Below are 18,632 nucleotides of genomic sequence, written 5' to 3' on the forward strand. Positions count from 1 at the left end.
GGAGAATTGAGGCGATTTACATCATGTTGTCATATTCTTGTACAGTTTGTTTTAAATTTTCTTTAAATGTGTTTGAATTTTAGGGAGAGTAAAAATTTCAGAAAATCCAATAACATTAGAAAATCTGAAAAAGCCAAAAACATGATAAAATGAAAAATGAGTTTTTGTTGCATAAAAGAGGAAATGATAGTACATCAGTGAGTCACTATCACAACATGCTAAAGAAATGTAAAGTCAAAAATATGATAAACAATCTCACTATGGATGTGTCAGTAGGTTTTTACACATTTAGTAGATTGTGACGAGATATAAATATAAAACTCAAACTTGCTTATCTCGTGGGGAACATTTCTTGGATATATGGGTAACCCCCGAAATCTTGTTTGAAAGGTCCCTCTTTCTGAGATACTAGGTCTTTATGCTCAGTGATATCTGGGGTATTATCCCGGGACTTCTACTGAATGGAAATTCTGACCTAGTCCCCGGATAATACTTTCTGCAAATGCTTGAAAAATAGCACAGCCCTCATCTTAAAAAATGATGAAACATTGAAAAAATGCTAATCATTAGCTGTTGAAGAAAAGATCCTCTAAAGGGGACACACCTAAAGTCGAGCCGTCATCTCTCTGCTGAACGGAAGTTCTGATCTGAGCTCTCACGGTTTCGCATCTAACCCCTTTACAGATATCATCTGTGGTATACTCACCTATAAGACTGAATATTGGGATCTGGATACGGGAGTATATTCAAGTGGTGGGACACGCGAATAAGTTTAAGTCCTTAAAACATTAATCTCGTATCTCGGAACAGTTGAAATTTGTGTGAAAAATTTAAAGGATCAGTATACTGACAATCTAGGTGAATTGTTTAGAACTTAAAATGAAATCAAGCTTAACGGTGTTAGTGATTTGTCTCAAAAACTGATATGATCCTCTTGCACAAACTCACAAAGATATTGTCTGTAAATATTTCTTTACTGCATTTATATTAATTTTAAAAATCTAAAAATATTTTAGTGTGTTTTAGTATAAACTTTTGGAAAATTCAAAAAGATTTTCGACAACTGATGTTGAAAAGCTGAGTTTCAAAATACCAAGTGCTAGACTTGATGAACAGATTTGGGAAAGAGTGTATGTAGAAGTTATGTTTACAAATGGTCATTTAAGTATAAATCATTTTTAATGCGTCCTGCAAATGGTTTCTAAATATAAAGTCTGTAAACTTTGAGAAACTTATGTGTGTGGTAGAGAATTTGCAGGTATGAAGATTGACTACAGCAAGATTCCGATACCTGAGCAGATGGTGATTTCCAGACTACGATCCCAGCACATTGAGAGGGGGAGTCTGAAGACATCAAGATAGAGATTGAGTAAGGATGCTTTCAATGGAGAATACTTTGAAGAGAAGCACGAAGACTGATAAAGATTGAAGGTTTGACAACCGAAGACTTGACACTGAAGACTCCGTCAACATCCGAGGGGGAGTTTGTTGGTGCATCCGTCTGTCGACTTCATCTTGTATCGAGTCTTGATTAGTTCCAGATAGATTAAGGCTCAGAATCCAAGAAAATGACATTGTAAGTGATTCCGCTTGAAATGACCGTATATCATTTCAAGCGAAATCTCAATCTTTTCTGATTCCGCTCGAGAGTGTAGGTTCTGATTTTGCTTGAGATTATACTGTGTGATTCCGCTTGAAACGTGTTCAAGCGGAATATGATCACCTATAAATAGGTGTAGTTGGAGCGAAATCAGTAGTGAAGTCTTCCGGTTTGCAACGAAGTGCTGCCGAAGTGTCGTCGTGATTGTAAAAGGCTTTTATATCAATAAAATCGACAAGTTAAAGTGAATACAGCTGAAATAACATCAATACACTTGTTTCCGCCGCTTGTATTGATGAATTACTCTTCTGATCGACTCGTTCGGGTCTGAAAACGATCCTACATGAGCTTCGGCCACATTTGATACAAATGCTTCAAAACTCCACAACCTTAATGGGCTTGCGGACGAGGATCCTCATCTACATATTACTAATTTCTTAGAAATATGTGATACCTTTCGGATCAACGAAGCATCAAACGACGCCATCCGCCTTCGAATGTTTCCATTTTCACTAAAAGACCGAGCTAAGGCTTGGCTTAATGCCCTCCCAGTTGGCTCGGTAAACACCTGGGATGAACTAGCCCTAAAGTTTCTATATAAGTATTTCCCTCCTGCTAAAACGGCTAAATTAATGACTGAAATTAATACATATTCACAAGAGGATGGGGAATCCTTATATGAAACTTGGGAAAGGTTCAAGGAGCTACTAAGAAAGTGTCCTCATCACGGTCTTGCGGTGTGGCAACAAGTATCCACTTTCTACAATGGGTTGTTGCCACACACAAGACAGACACTTGATTCTAGCTCCGGGGGACTTTTAGGTAATCATCGCCCAAATGAAATATATAACCAAATTGAGGAAATTGCTCAAACCATTTTTAGTGGCACACTCACCAAGGCAACAAATCTATTGCCCCGGGCGCCCATAAGGTTGATGAAAGCACTTCTTTACAAGCCCAAATCGAGGCCCTTTCTTCGAAAATCAAAAAGCTAGAAATAACAAAACGGCCTCGGTCATGGCTTGTGAAGGGTGTGGTGGGCCACATGAAAATTGGAGTTGTATGAAAGAAGTAGATGATCAAATAGAGTCGGTAAACTACATTGACAATAGACCTAGGCCGTTGGGTCCTCCAACGGGTACCTACAACCAATGATGGCGTAACCACCCTAACCTTGGTTGGAAAGAACCCGGCAATAGTAGTAACCAACAAAATCTAAACCAACGAACAAACTTTCAACAACAAAGAATCGAGTCAAAAAATTTCTCTCAACAACAAGGTGGATGAGAAAGGCTTGAAGATACTGTATCTCGCCTCATCTCTGACACCGAAAAGAAAAACTCGGATCGATTTCAACAATTGGAATCGAATTTTAGAAATCAACAAGCTAGTATACAAAACACTGAAAAACAATTAAATCAAATAGCTCAAAATTTCTCCGAGAGACCACAAGGCGCGTGACCAAGTAATACCGAAACCAACCTAAAGGCGCAAGTACATCTCATAACATTGAGAAACCGTACCGTGGGTCCCGAAGAGGCTCCATTACCGCCGACTGAAAGAAGCCAATCTAGCCAAACCACAACTCCACCCACGCCCCAACAAGAGAAGGCTTCTCCACCAATTCAAGAGCCTACTAAGACTCCTCCAGTCCCATACCCCGGTCGGTTAATTCGTCAAAAGACCAATGAGCAATTCGCAAAGTTCGAAAATTTACTAAAATAATTGCATGTTAATATTCAATTTATCGAAGTCCTAACTCAAATGCCTAAATATTCAAAATTTATGAGGGACCTCCTCACTCGTATAAGGAAAATTGAATCATTGCAATTAGTTAATTTAGGCGAAGAATGCTCCGCCTTACTACTCAAAAAACTCCCACTAAAGAAGCTTGACCCCGGAAGCTTCACAATTCCTTGCTCGATTGGGGAATCTCCCATTCGTAATGCATTAGCCGATCTCGGGGCAAGCATCAACCTCATGCCCTCATCAATGTTCAACCGACTCGTCCTAGGGAAAACAAGCCCTACAAAAATAAGCATACAACTCGCCGATAGATCCGTCAAATATCCACAAGGTGTCGCTGAAAATCTATTGGTCAAAGTCGGTGAATTTGTCTTTCCGGCCGACTTTGTCATACTAGATATGGAGGAAGATGTCGGAGTACCACTCATCCTAGGGAGGCCATTCCTAGCTACGGCCCAAGCAGTAGTAGATATGAATAATGGAACACTAACATTGAGGATTGGGGACGAGGAAATGAAGTTTGGAGTTGGAAAAAGAGTAGAAGACGAAGACCCGGTCAACTACATAAAGGTCATTGACTCAAGTTTGGATGATGCTCTCCGACGGTGTAGCATGAGATGCAAAACATCCCACTTGGGTAACATATGACCAGGCCTTGGGTCTAGCCAAGGACCCTTATAAACGTGGCGCACCACGGAGGCATTCCGCGGAACTATCCTTAGTTTAGTTTAGATTAATTTTTATGTTTTCTAGTTTAATTTTAATTTTCAGGAATAAAACACACTCGGGATGGTGAAGGATAACAAGGGAAACTTGAACCAGCACCCCATACACAAAAACAGGGCCATCCGACAAAATTTTCTTCATTACAGCAAGTTCAGCACGGGCCGTGCTCAGCCAACACGGCCCCGTGCTGCACAATCTGCAGGAAATGCCTAGTTCAGGTAACTGGACACGGGGCATGCTCACTGAACACGCCCTCGTGCCCAGGCTTCTGTTTCTTTTTATTGAATTCTGTTACTGGCGATCTGAACATGGGGCCGTGCCCGGACACCACGGGGCCGTGTCCAGACGCCCAGTAACATAAATTTTTGCTTTTTCACACCTTTTTACTTATTCAATCATCCTAAAAACTTATTTTTGGGACACATTGAGGATAATGTGTAATTTAAGTATGGGGGGATGCTAAAACTTTGAATCTTACAAGTCCTAATTACAAGCCTTACACAAAACTCTATTGGAACCGCTAATCACCCCAAAGTTTTTTCAAAAATTTTCATTTTTTTTACTTGTCTAGGTTTAATATGAGAATTTCAAGTTCTAAAGAGGTTATATTTTTACAAATTTACAACCGATAGCGTCGTGATAAAAAGAACCAACATAAGAAAATTATGAAACGACATGACAAGTTTAGTTAAAATTTGATTATATATACTTGATCACATAAAAACCCATTCCCACAAAAAGTGAGTTTTGAGCCTATATTGAGCATACAAATACATATCTTTAAACTAAATGCTCATTTTTTCGTTTCTTGTGTGAATAGCCGCTTGGTTCTTACAACTCTAGAACTTGCCACGACAATGCATTCCCGGTCCTTACCAACTTAAATCCGAGTAAGTAAATGGAGGCATTAGGACTAACCCTTTTTATTTCTACACCATTATTTTTCTTTGTTTTTACCACCTACCCAAAATCCCCCTAGTTAACCCCTTTGAGCCTAAACCTTTTCATTTCCTAACCCAAAACAAACACCCTTTTACCCACCAAAACCCTTTTTTATTTTAAACCCTTTATTTTAGTAACAAAGCTCGGTTTTTCTTATGACTTGTTTAAAAAATAATAATAATAATGATATTGATGAAGCCAAAAGAAATAAACAAACAAGTTTATCAAAAAAGAACTTTGTTTGAAAGAAATGCTTCATCAAAATAAAAAGTTATGAAAAAGAAAAAGTCTTACGAAAACCGACGCTTGTTACGCCTTTCACCCTTTTTACTAACCACTAACCCAACCACCCACCTTTAGCCCAAGCCTAACCCTTCACCCCAAAAGTCCTCTTGATATTTACAAAGGTGTATAGTTAAAAAGGAGGAGGATTGATTGCTTGGCAAGCTTATGGTAGGCGTAAGTTCCATGCCGCTCTCTAGTGATTCACTAAAATACATCTTCGGCCGAGTGTTGAGTGATCCTCCGTGAGGTATGTGAACTTGTATATAAATGGAATTTTAAAAAGGCATGTTATGCCCTAATTAGTAATTTATCTTATGTAATGTTTTAAATAAATCATGATGAATAGGATTGTAAATAAATAAAAATAAAACCTAATAAAAAATCTTGGAAATCCCGACACTCTATGACAAGCCCAAAAACCTTCTTTTCTACCCATTCCATTTGGGAGTGTAAAGCCACATTATAAAGAGTTTTGCTTGAGGACAAGCAAAGATTCAAGTGTGGGGGTATTTGATGTGCACAAAATGCAACATATAAATTACATCAATTGTGTCATAAAACTAACCCTTTTTTAGTACTAATGTTGGAAAAAGTGTGTTTTTGTCTTCCTTTTGTATTTTCAGGATTAAATGAGCTCAAATGAACAAAAGAAGCAAAAAGGCAGCTAAATCTAACATAAATACAAGAAAAGGAACAAACGTGGCATGCCCGACCCCCCGACAGCATCTTTCCAAGCAAAACAAAGAGAACAGAAGGCAGAACACGCCACGTGCTCAATGAGCAAGTGTCAGCAGAAAAGACAAAGTTGCTGAAGCTTCTTTCACCCACCACGGGGTCGTGCTCAGCGGACACGGGGCCGTGGTCAACTCTAAGATTCGCAAAATCTAGGGAAATCTTGATAGTACAGATACACTTCTACCAAAGGGGTCGTGCTCAGCGGACACGGGGGCGTGGTCAGCTAATGCAGACAAACTGCAATTAATGAAGAAAGAGAAGAAGGATGGACACAGGGCCGTGCCCAATGGACACGGGGCCGTGCCCGAGCTGCTGTTCAGGCTATAAATAGGGGTGCTTAGCTCATTTGCAAACCATCCCTTGGCACACCACCTCTCTCACACTTCACCCACCCACCACCACCATCACAACACCATCATCCACCACCATCATCCATCATCCATCATAGAGTGTGTGAGTCGTCTCGGGATCCAAGATTGATCGTAAGAGTTCTTGACAATCAAAGGCCATGTTTGCCTAAGTCTCTTACATCACTTGGTGAAGACAAGCATTTAGTGTAAGACTTTTTATTTTTAATCTTTTTGCACTTTTTATTTGGTTATGTAATAATGACTTTAATAACTAGTTCTATATGTTGAAGGTGATTATTCCTTATCATTTCTCCGTGGTGTCTTGGCATTATTTTACTGTCTATATAAAATAAAAGATTTTCACCATTCATATCTCCACGGTCTATATGGAGATATGTTGGCTACCTGGTCGGGGGTTAAGGGAATGGTTTGGTAAGAGTCTTGCCATTGTTCAGTGTATAGATCCTGCAAAGGACGTGGGCCAAATTTAGTAGGACCTCCTTCAATACCCAATGGTATTGGATGGCGAGGGTCCAAACTCTTTGATCCCCTCATATATAAACTACTATTAAAACTTTAACCTGGCTACTTAGGACTGTATCCCTGCTGACTCGGACTACTTAGCCGAGGGTAACGTCACCTTCAAAAGAGGGGCCTACCACATTATGCATTAATAACTTAATTAATTATCTTTCAATAATCCGACCTTTTAGGATTGTATCATTGCTGACTCAAACTACTGGGTTGAGGGTAACGTCACCTTCAAAAGAGGGGCCTACTACAATAACTAAGATAATCTCTTAAAAAGTGCAAAAGTGCAGAAATAATCAAAGGTTACACTAAAGGCAAGTCGGATCCAAGTGATTCATCTTGTCTATCGGTTTTTATTTTTATTTTATTTTTCAGCATTATAGTTAGTTTTATTTTTCTAGTTTAAAAACCTTTTTCTGACTTTTGATTTGATTAGACGTTGAGGATAAACCGGTACTAAAAGCTCTTGTGTCCTTGGACGACCTCGGTATCTTACCAACACTATACTACGCTCACGATGGGTGCACTTGCCCATATGTGTGTTTAGTGTTAGTAAATATCGTGTTTTATAAATTTAAAACTTGGCTAAAAAGTGTAAAAGGGCTTAAAATATACACCAAAAATATATTACACTACACGCACATCAATATTCTGAACCAATACCTTTTTTATTCTTGTCAGAATCTTTGTCATCTGGTGTGATGTTGAAAATACGTTCGAGAATGTACGAAGAATTATGATAACTTTGAAGTTTTGTAACAACTTTTTTTCTTTTTCAACCAAAACTCGTTTGAGTTTAGCAACTTCATCAATATATTTGTTTAATTCTTGTTGCTTTTTTTCAAACCTTTTCTCATAAAATTCTTTTGTTGTTAAAGTTTCAGATAATCTTTCATCAAAACATTTGACTTGTTTCTTCAAAGTATCATAAGCTTCTTGTACCTGCTGACTTGACCATTTCAAATTATCATACTCCTTTTGAAAACCTTGAAACTTATTATCTTTTTCAACACAACCTTCACATTTTACTGTACACATTTGTCTTAAAATTTCATTTTCCATCTCAAAATCTTGACATTTCAGTATCAGCTTTTCAATCTTTTGTTTCAAAATTTCTTCATTTTCAAGCATTTCCTTGCATTTTGTTTTGAAACCATTTTCAATTTTATTTATTTCAATATCTTTTGTTTTTATCTTTTCATCTTTCTCAGTACAGACTTTGCACATTTCTATGCAATTCCTGCACTTTTCTTCAGTTTTATCAACATTTTCAACATTTAATAATTCAGAAGATTTAGTTACCTCAGTGTCATCTGACACTTGTGATTCTTCTGTTTCAACTTTCTGATCCTCTTCCTTCTTTTGTTCATCCTCATCAGTATCCTCTGCCGTTCTCTTCACCTCCTCTATCAGCTTTTCTAGCTCTTCTTCTTTCCTCTTTCTCATTTCCACCACCTTTGGTGGACTTGCTTCACAAATTTCTTTCAATTTGTTCATCAAATCAGCTTCATAACCTTTTTCAGATAACCTTCTTGTATGATAAGTGTCCTGATCTGGAAAAAGATTTGTTACTGCATCAAAATCCATCTTAGATGGATCAACAACTGGATTACCCTGTGGATCCATATAGCATTCCAATTCAGCAATCCATCTTTTGGCTTTCTGAGCTTCTTTGAATGGAGTATTCAATTTTCTAATCTCATATCTCGCACTATCACTTTGCCATCGTTTATCTTGAACCACTTCGGCTACAAATGCAGATCCAACATAATCTTCTTCTGGAAGAACTTGACTCCAGTCATAACCATCGTCTTCTTGAATAACCACCATCGCCCTTGATCTTTCCTTTGATGACCCTTCACCGATTTGTTTTTGATTCGCCTTTGATGATCCACTGTTGTGATGATAAATTGCTTTCTGATAATAATCATCTTTGAATGGATTCACAATTTCATCAGTTTGCCTGTTTGTACATTCTCTCTTGAAGTGCCCTTTCTGTTTGCACCAGAAACAGGTAACTTTTGCCTTATCAAATCCCAATTCGTATCAGCAGATCCCAAACACGATCTTCCAATGATCTCTATGAAGCGTTGTGCTCTCCTCATTGTGCTATCCATGCACCATTTTATGTCTATCAGCTCCATCTCCTCTGGATCGATCTGATCATAATCCTCCTTTATCATATTTGGGTTTCCACCTTTTCCTGCGATCAGACTTTCGTACGATTCCAGGACAGATGCTAAAAACACCATTTGTTGCTTGGCAGCTTCTGCATTCAGACTCTGAGAGTTTTTCAAATTTATGGCGATATTGCACTGGACTATGTTCGGATTTGATGAATTTGAACCAATTGAATGATAACCCAAATCTCTTGAAAGACTTTGCTGAGGTGAATCCCTTGAGCTTCCAGCACTAAATGCCGTTTTTGACTTTTGATCAATCATGCTTCCTCTGTAGTATAGATCGACATTTTGTTTATACAATTGGCTTCCTATTTTGTTTTGTTTCTTGATTTCTAAATCATGCCCCTCAAGTTTCTCAATCAGCCAGTCCAGGGTCACCTTGCTCATACCATTGTTGTTTTTGAGAATCATGACATAATGTAACCAGTCGTCTTCATTCAGAACAGCTTCTATCAACCTATCAATGATCTATTCATTATCTTTTAACACACCAATTCTCTCCCTTTCAAGTTTAAGGTGACAGAATCTTTCAATCATCTGTGGTACAGTTTCACCTTTCATACATGCAAATAGATCAAATTCTTTTTTCAATAATGAACGTCTGTTTTTGATAATCTCCTCACTACCAGTACATTTTCTTTCTAACGCCTCCCACAAACCTTTTGACGTTTTCTCATGTTCAAGTAGTGAAATAATATCTTCTCTAACTGATTGATATAACAATGTAATCATTCTTTGTTCAGCAACAATACGTTTTATTTCTTTTTCTGTGAGCTCTGGATCAGTTAATAAAACTCCTCCTTCTTTCGTTGGTTCAATATATCCGTATTTTAATTTTACACAACTTTCATGTGCAAAAGCTTTTACCCAACCCTCAAACCGATTCTTCCACCAGTTATAATCTTCAACATTCATTAATTTCGGTGGTTTCTGATGGTTTTCGTACATATTGTCGTACTTCAAACTGTCTGAAATCTCTTTTGAAAAATATCTTGTTTCTATTCTTCTTTCGGAGGATTCTGAAGTGAATGCATTATAAAACGTATTGTAAAATTCTTCACCACCTCCTGACATTTTCAATCTACTTCTTGATATTCACACCTTGTAAATCACCTACAAACGAATCACACAAACAGTTAGATAAAAACAAAGAATCAGATAATACTGAGTCGGATCAGTATATTATTCACTCAGACCAGATAATGTCACTTAATTGGATGGGCCTGACTCGTTCGGATGGCCAAAGTCACTCGTTCGGATGACCAAAGTTACTGGTTTGGATGGGCCAATTATCACTCGTTCGGATGGGCCAATATTACTTGTTCGGATGGACTATGTCGCCTGATCAGATGGGCTTTGAGTGACCCGATCGGATGGGCCTTGTCGCCCGATCGTATGGGCTATGTGTGGCCCAATCGGATGGGCTTTGAGCGACCCGATCGGATGGGCTTAGGTGGCCCAATCGGATGGACATTGTGTGGCCCGATCTGATGGGCTATGTGTGGCCCGATCTGGATGGGCTTAGGTGCCCAATCGGATGGGCTGTGGTGGCCCAATCGGATGGGTATGTCACCCGATCGGATTGCCATCCGATCCATGACCATCAAGAACAGTTTTGATGAACATTTCAGCGTTTTCAGTCACAAAAACTCAAATTTCTCTCAAACGGTTTGGAATTTTGATCTGAAATTTTGAAGGATTATGCGTTTATGATTTTCGCACGTTATACTAAAAAATCAGCCAATTTTATGTTTTTTTGATATAAAACGTGAAGAACAAGAAAAGTATGAGAAATTTGACAAATCTGGATATTTTTGGATCTGATTCTGATCAATTCTTGAACGATTCTGTGCGTTTGATCTGCGCAATCGAGCTCCTGCTTTGATACCACTTGTAGGACCGGTTTTCAACTCTGTAACGATTGCAAACCGACTCGTGCGACGTGCGGAATCCGTACACGAACGTGATCGAACACAAGATCGTACAATAAACGTGATTCTTATTGATCAATATGACGATTACAAAGCACCGTGAATCACCTTCGAGGACTTTCTTTCTCTAGACTTTTTCTCTCTAAGCACCAAGCTCCAAGATCACAAAATGTCAAAAGTGTCCATATGTAACACTAAGGCTCCTATATATAGGCCAAGGCATAAGGGATTTCCCCTTATTTACAAGATTGCCACCTTACCTTTTTCTCTACTTAAGACACCATAAAATCACGTTTTCTTCTATTTTTGGCTACGAACTGGATTGACGGAGGCGACAGACATTACTGTACTAACACACGTCAGCATTCACTTTTCACCCTTATAAAACCTTGATTAAAACTCCAATCAAAGGTTTCACTGCCGTATCGAATTCAAAATTCTTTCAAAAGTGGTTTCCTTCCTTCATCTTCTTCTTCCATCCGCAAATTTCTTCAAATCACCATGGCACTCGCACTTAAAAACCACATAACTACCTTTGTACACTTGAGAAAATAAGAAAAAACAAAGATTTCCACTCAATCATCGATACTCTCTCGTCTTCAAAGTACAAAACTTTGTTGACCTGCAACGCACCCATATATCAAGAAACCCTACGCGATTTCTGGAAAAATGCAAAAGTCAAAGTTCAAGACAAAAAGCCTTGGGCTATTACTTTGAAAGTAGGAGAAATTCTTGTTTCAATCACACAACAAACCATATCAGAAGTTTTTGAGATGAATGATCGTACAGGTAAAACTTCTTTCCCTAAAGATGAGTATCAAACTGATTTGATCGAAAGAGGGTATGATGGTCAAATGACAAAAGCTACTTTGCAAAGGGAGATTTTCCACCTCCTTTGAAATTGTTATACCATATCCTGCTCATCTGTGTTTCAAACAAAACAACAGCTTTCAATGGAATTCCATTGAAAATCCAATACTTGGGATATGCTATTATGGCTGAAAAGGATTTTAACTACTCCCAAGAGATTTTCAATGATTTGGTTAAAAATGTTAATAATATTAAATATAAGAAAAAACCATTTCTGTTGTTTCCAAGGTTTTTGAGTTATTATTTACAGCAAAAAGTACCAAAAGACAATGCACAAGTGCTTGTCCAAGATGCTTCTTTTCAAATTAATAGTCTATCTGCTGAAACTTTTACAAGGTTGTCAGAGTCAAAACCTTCAAAAACACAAGCAGAGGAGCCTGAGCAAAATTTGGATGAGTCCACATCTGCTCCTCAGGTTTCTACTGTTGAGCCCACTACTATTGGTGATCACAGTAGCACAACCACTGTTGTGCAACCTCCACCAACACTTCCCAAAAAGACGAAGAAGAGAATTCCCAAAAAGCCCACCAAACCCTTTAAAAGGACCTTCTGGAAGATGAGATCCAAGAAGTTAATCCAGTGACAACACAAAAGTCACCATAAACACTGTTGCTACTTCCTCACAACGGTTGGTCAGATCTCCACCCAAAGCCTCAACTCCTCCTGCTTCCTCACAAAAGGAACAGGTTGTAAGCACAGGGACACCACAAAATGAAGCATATACCTCACTTGAGGATATGTTTAATAGCTCTTCTCCCTGGGTAAATTCTCTTTCAACTCCTATCCCTTCTTCACAAATACCACCATCAATAATACCTCTGTTTGATACCATTGAGCTTCAGACTCAAAACAGCACCTCTCACCAACACATTATTGAGAGTACAACCACAACCTTGGCTATGTCTGAAGTACCTCAATTAGTTATCCCACAAACAGTTGAGGAGGTTACACTACAGAAGTTTCATGAAATTCCTATTAGTAGTTCAAGTGGAGCAGCTACTACAGATGTTGGATCCATTGATCTACACTTAGACAGTAGTTACATCAATAAGAATCCCTTGAAGGCAACCACTGCTGATGCTATCAAGGTATCCACTGGTGTGTTTAAACTAACCACTGGTGTGATTACTAAGGTATCTACTGCAAAGGGAAGTCCCCAGTACCAAGAAAAAAGGGGCATCAGTGGATGAACCATTGGAGACTTCTCCTGGTCCAACTGTTGATACAACCACTGCTGGTGGGAAATCAGATGATCCCATTAACATGGGTGATGGTTTAAGATATCAGGAATTGACTGAGATACTCAACACAATTGAAACCACTGTTAACAACATGCAAGATATGATTAAACAGTTGGTAGAAGTTTCCAAAAGTCAACCTACACCACAACAATATTCTCAGGAGCTCTGGAATGCAGTTCAACCAATCATTAACGCTCAAAGAGAACTTGCAGAAACTCAGCACGACCATCAATTGGCAATTCTTAGAAATATGATTGATGCAAGATACAAGGACACTCAGGCTGACATAAAAGCCATCAAAGAGGCCGTGGTTCAAATTACTGGCTCTGCCCATGCATCTATCTACAAAGATGATGATGATCAAGATGATGCCAAAAAGGGGGAGAAACATGACATGAAGAAGTTTGGCAGACCTACTCCCAGGCAAAAGCCAAATCAAAAGCCAGAAACTGAAAAGAAGTCTTCAGAAACAACCACTACTGAAACACCTGTTAAAGAAAAGAAAAAGGGAGTTGATGAAACCCTTAATAAACTTGCAGATGAAGTGGAGAAAAACAGAAAGACAGTTCAAAATCAGAATGAAACAAAGGAAAGGCAATGGAAAAAGGAATAAAAGGAAAGAAAAGAATGGGAAATAAAAACTCAGAATATTGGCACTTCCACCAGAAAGAAATGCATTAAACCACCACTTGCAAAATTCTCAAAACCACCACCACAAAAAACAAACACCCAAAAAGCCAAACATTGCTCGTCTCAAAACCACTTGTGAATCAGAAAAATCAACCACTGACACACCCAAACCTATATCTTCACCACAAAAACCACCTGCCAAAAAGCAGAAGACAACAGTTGACACTTCAACAGTTGTTATGACAATAGTGGTTGAGACACCAGTTGTTTCAACAACTGTTAGTCAGTCATCCACCACTTCAAACACTCCTTCCCAAGCCATAACCCTTTCTGTTCCAAAAGCTCAAACAAAAATTCCTTCTCCTAAAAAGGTCTATACAAGAAAAAGAAAGTTCTAGGTGAATGATGATGACATTCCTGCACCTATTCCTATTTCATCTACACCCTTCAATCAAATCAAACCTCAATCATTCATTCCTCCAAAATTAGCAAACCCAATCACTGATCCAAAAACACTTGAAGGACATGATCCTACAAGGGTTGTTCCATTAGCAGCAAACTACCCACTGGAATTACCTGCAGTTAAAAATGAAATGATGCAATTCTATATAGTGGATGATCCTACAAAAAGAAAATTCCCTTCTCTCTATGGTTTTAGACCTCCTAAGAACTTGGATGAGTATTTAAAACTCAAAGCAAAGCAGGCTGAATTACAAGCCAAGTATGAAGTTCAGGGAGAGAGTGATAATAGCATCTCCAGTCGAATGCAGCTTTTACTTAGCAAAGTCAAGTGTTGGATCGTCGTGTGACCCTAACGAGTCAATCCGATGAGTTCAGCATCAAAAAACAAAGGCGGAATCAATGTAATTGATGTAATACAGCTTGTTCCTTTCTAATTATCTTCTTATTGATTGATTCTGAGCTTTTTACAATTCTGATAACAATTTGGCAGCACCTCGGCTCAGATACAATGACTTAATTCCGTTTCATATGACAGATCAGATCAGGTATTTATAGACCTGGCTAATTCCGCTTGAACGGTACAAACATAATCACTGGTTCACGCGGAATTACTTAATTTCGTGCGGAATTAGTAATTTCGCTTGAACTTGCTAATTCCGTTTGAAACATCATCAATTCCATTTCAAGCGGAATTACCTAAAAACCTGTTTTCTCAATATGCGTGCCCTGATCTATCTAACACATTACAAGACTCAATAAAGACGAAGTTAACAGACATCAGTGCATCAACAGACTCCCCCTTGGATGTTGACGAAGTCTTTAGCATCCTGTCTTCAGTCTTTAGTCTTGGTCTATCGCTTTTTGCTCCAAATTGTCTTGACATTGTAAAGCATTCTTCAATCTTTTATCTTCAAACTCTAACATTCAATCTCCCCTTTGAATGTTGATCCAGAATTCTGACTCCCCCTTTCGCAGACTCCCCCTCTCGATAAGCTGGGACTTGAATTCTGGTTCAAACTTTAACATTTTCTTTACCATGGGGATCTTGACTCCTATTTCCTGTTTCTCAAACATATAACATTATAATCTATTCAAACTTAAACTCTTTTTAACTGTTCATCAGTTTTAGAAATCCACTTAAGTATTTAGGTCCAAGTTAATGACCCTGATTACTTAATTTATCTACCAAGTCCAACTTAATGACCTTGGTTGATTTGTGACAAAAACAAACTGATTTTTGTTCAACATTTTCAAATTTTTCTGAAAATTACAAGTTTCAAGTTAGTGAACTTGTTTTTACTTTCCAATTTCTCAATTAACAAATTAAGCTCCCAACTCATCATCCAGTTTAGAATCTTTCTGCATCTGCTCCAACTTTCTGAATCTGAAGATCAACTTTCCACTCTGGTTTGTCGGAAAATAAAGCAGAAATGAAAAATCTTTTTGGATTTTTAACAATGTTTCTAAACTAGAAATGAATTACAGAAATGAAATACAGAATGTAAACTATTTACAAACATATTTTTGGTGAGTGTGTTAGGGAATCATATCAGCTAATGACAAATTACTAGCACCGTTAAGCTTGATAACATACTAAGTCTTAAACAATTCACTTAGATTGTCGATATGCTGATCCTCTTAAATTTTCATACAAACTTCAATCTGCACAGGATACGATTTAGGTGAATTAATGACTTAAACTTATATGTGTGTCCCACCTCTTGAATATACTCCTGTATCCAGATCCCAATATTCAGTCTTACATGTAAGTATACCTAGATGATATCTGTAAAGGGTTAAATGCGAAACCATGAGAGCTCAGGTCAGAACTTCCGTTCAGCAGAGAGATGACGGCTCGTCTTTTGGTGTGTTCCCTTTAGAGAATCTTTTCTTCAACAGCACATGATTAGCATTTTGCAATGTTTAATCATTTTTATGCTGAGGGTGATGCTATGTTTCAAGCAATGCAGAAAGTATTATACGGGGACTAGGCCATTGCTTCCGCAAAATTAGAAGTCCCGAGATAATACCCCAGATATCACTGAGTATAAAGACCTAGTATCTTAGAAAAAGGGACCTTTCAAACAAGATTACAGGGGTTACCTATATATCCAAGATTTGTTCCCCACAAAATAAGCAAGTTTGAATTTTAGGTTTATATCCCAAACAAGATTTACTGAATGTATAAAAACCTATCGACATATCATCAGCAAGACTGTTTAAAGCTTTAAAACTTTACAAATCTTTAGCGTACCGTAACTGTCAAGCCGATGTACTATCATTTTCCCTTTTTACACAAGCTCTTTTTCAGTTTTCTATTGTTTTTGGATTTTGAAATTTTCTCATGTTTTTGGATTTTTGAAATTTTTTACTGTTTTTGTATTTTTAAAAATATAATACTCCCCCTAAATACCAAAACAAGTAAAAAATTGACAAACCATTGCAGATTGTTTCTCAACATCATCATCTACAATGTTATCCTCATCAACGCCAATAATCCCATCCGACACCGATAAAAGCTTCATACCGTTTAGTTTTAAAAGATATTTAAAACGAGTTTTGTCAAATGCTTTGGTATATAAATCAGCTTTCTGTTCGTCAGTGTGGATTTTCTCAATTCGTATCAACTTCTTCTCGAAGCAATCGCGAATGAAGTGATGACGAATTTCGATGTGTTTCGTTTTAGCGTGATGAACAGGATTTTTTGTGATATTAACCGCTGCCTCATTATCAACAAAAATAGGGGTGTTAAGAAATTGCAAACCGTAGTCGCGCATCTGTTGCTAGATCCACAAGATCTGAGAGCAGCAACTGCTAGCAGATACATACTCAGCTTCACATATGGATAGAGCCACAGAGGTTTGCTTCTTACATTGCCAGGTGACCAGACGTGGTCCAAAGAACTGACAACCCGCTGTTGTTGATTTTGCATTAACTTTGCAGCTTCCGTAGTCGGAATCAGAATACCCTTCGAGCGTGAAATCGCCTGTTTTTGGATACCACAACCCCAATGATGGAGTTCCTTTCAGGTAGCGTAATATCCGTTTCACAATCACCATATGCGAAGCTCTGGGGTTTGACTGAAACCGTGCTGTGAGGCACGTCGGATACATGATATCGGGTCTTGAAGCAGTTAAGTACATCAGCGATCCGATCATGGAACGATACATCGTTTCATCTACCCTGTCTCCGGTGAGATCTGGATTTATCCCATGGTTCGTCGCTAAAGGGGTTGACGCTGGAGTAGATCCTGACATCCCAAATTTCTCTAAGATATCATGAACATACTTTGTCTGGTGTATGAAAATTCCCTCAGGAAGTTGATCAACTTGAAGTCCCAAGAAAAATTTCATCTCCCCCATTGATGACATTTCAAACTTTTGCTTCATAACTTTTTCAAAGTCTTTGCACAAACTTTCATTCGTTGACCCAAATATGATGTCGTCCACGTATATCTGAACTATCAGAAGATGTCCATCGACCTCTTTGGTGAAGAGAGTGGCATCCACTTTTCCACGGATGAAGCTGTTGGCTAGTAGGTGTTGAGACAATGTCTCGTACCAAGCTCTCGGGGCCTGGTGTAAACCATACAGCGCCTTATCCAGCAAATAAACCTTGTCTTTGTGGATTGGGTCGGTGAAGCCCGGTGGCTGTCCGACATATACCTCCTCTTTAACCTTCCCGTAGAGAAACGCCGATTTCACATCTAACTGGTATACTTTGAAATTTTTCCACGATGCAAATGCCAGAAAGATTCTAATCGCTTCTAGTCGAGCCACGGGAGCATATACTTCGGTGAAATCTATACCCTCCTGCTGACTAAAACCCTGGACTACGAGTCGAGCTTTGTTTCGAATAATAACCCCTCGATCATCTCTCTTGCATTTAAACACCCATTTTGTGTTAATTTTCCTGTGACCATCAGGCAAATCTACTAACTTCCACACTCCTAACTTCTCGAACTGGCTTAGTTCCTCCTGCATTGCGTTGACCCAAGAATCTTCAGTTAGCGCCTCTTTGTAAGTTCGCGGTTCGATCTACGAAATAAAACAACTTAGTGAAAACTCAGTTTGCAAAGATGCTACTGTAGAATAAAAACAAGTAAGGCCTTGGTCAATTTGTCCTCTAGTGCGGACGCCTGATTGTAATTCTCCTATAATCAACTCCTCTGGATGGTATGAAAGAGTTCTTGGCATCACCTCGCTTGGAACATCTACCTCGCCCTCCAGATTTGTGATATTTTGATCTGCACTTTGTTCACTGACTGGAATAGATTGACTTGAAATCTGAATTTGCTCCCCCTCAGAATCTGAATCACCATGGTCAAATATTGGTCTGTTCTCAGATTCTTGATTATCATTCTCTACCGTCTGATTATCTTGAGCAACTTCATTTTGTTG

At 38.5% G+C, this 18,632-nt stretch overlaps 1 non-coding gene across 1 annotated transcript; it reads right to left on the minus strand.

Moving 5' to 3' along the window:
• Nucleotides 1-2,226: 2,226 nt before the first annotated feature.
• LOC118480828 lies at nucleotides 2,227-2,333 on the minus strand. Its single transcript, XR_004863809.1, has one exon. It is a non-coding gene; the product is annotated as a small nucleolar RNA R71 (small nucleolar RNA).
• Between the last annotated feature and the right edge of the window lie 16,299 nt (nucleotides 2,334-18,632).

This window comes from Helianthus annuus, chromosome 7 (assembly GCF_002127325.2).
Source record: "Helianthus annuus cultivar XRQ/B chromosome 7, HanXRQr2.0-SUNRISE, whole genome shotgun sequence".
NCBI classification, from domain to species: Eukaryota; Viridiplantae; Streptophyta; class Magnoliopsida; order Asterales; family Asteraceae; genus Helianthus; species Helianthus annuus.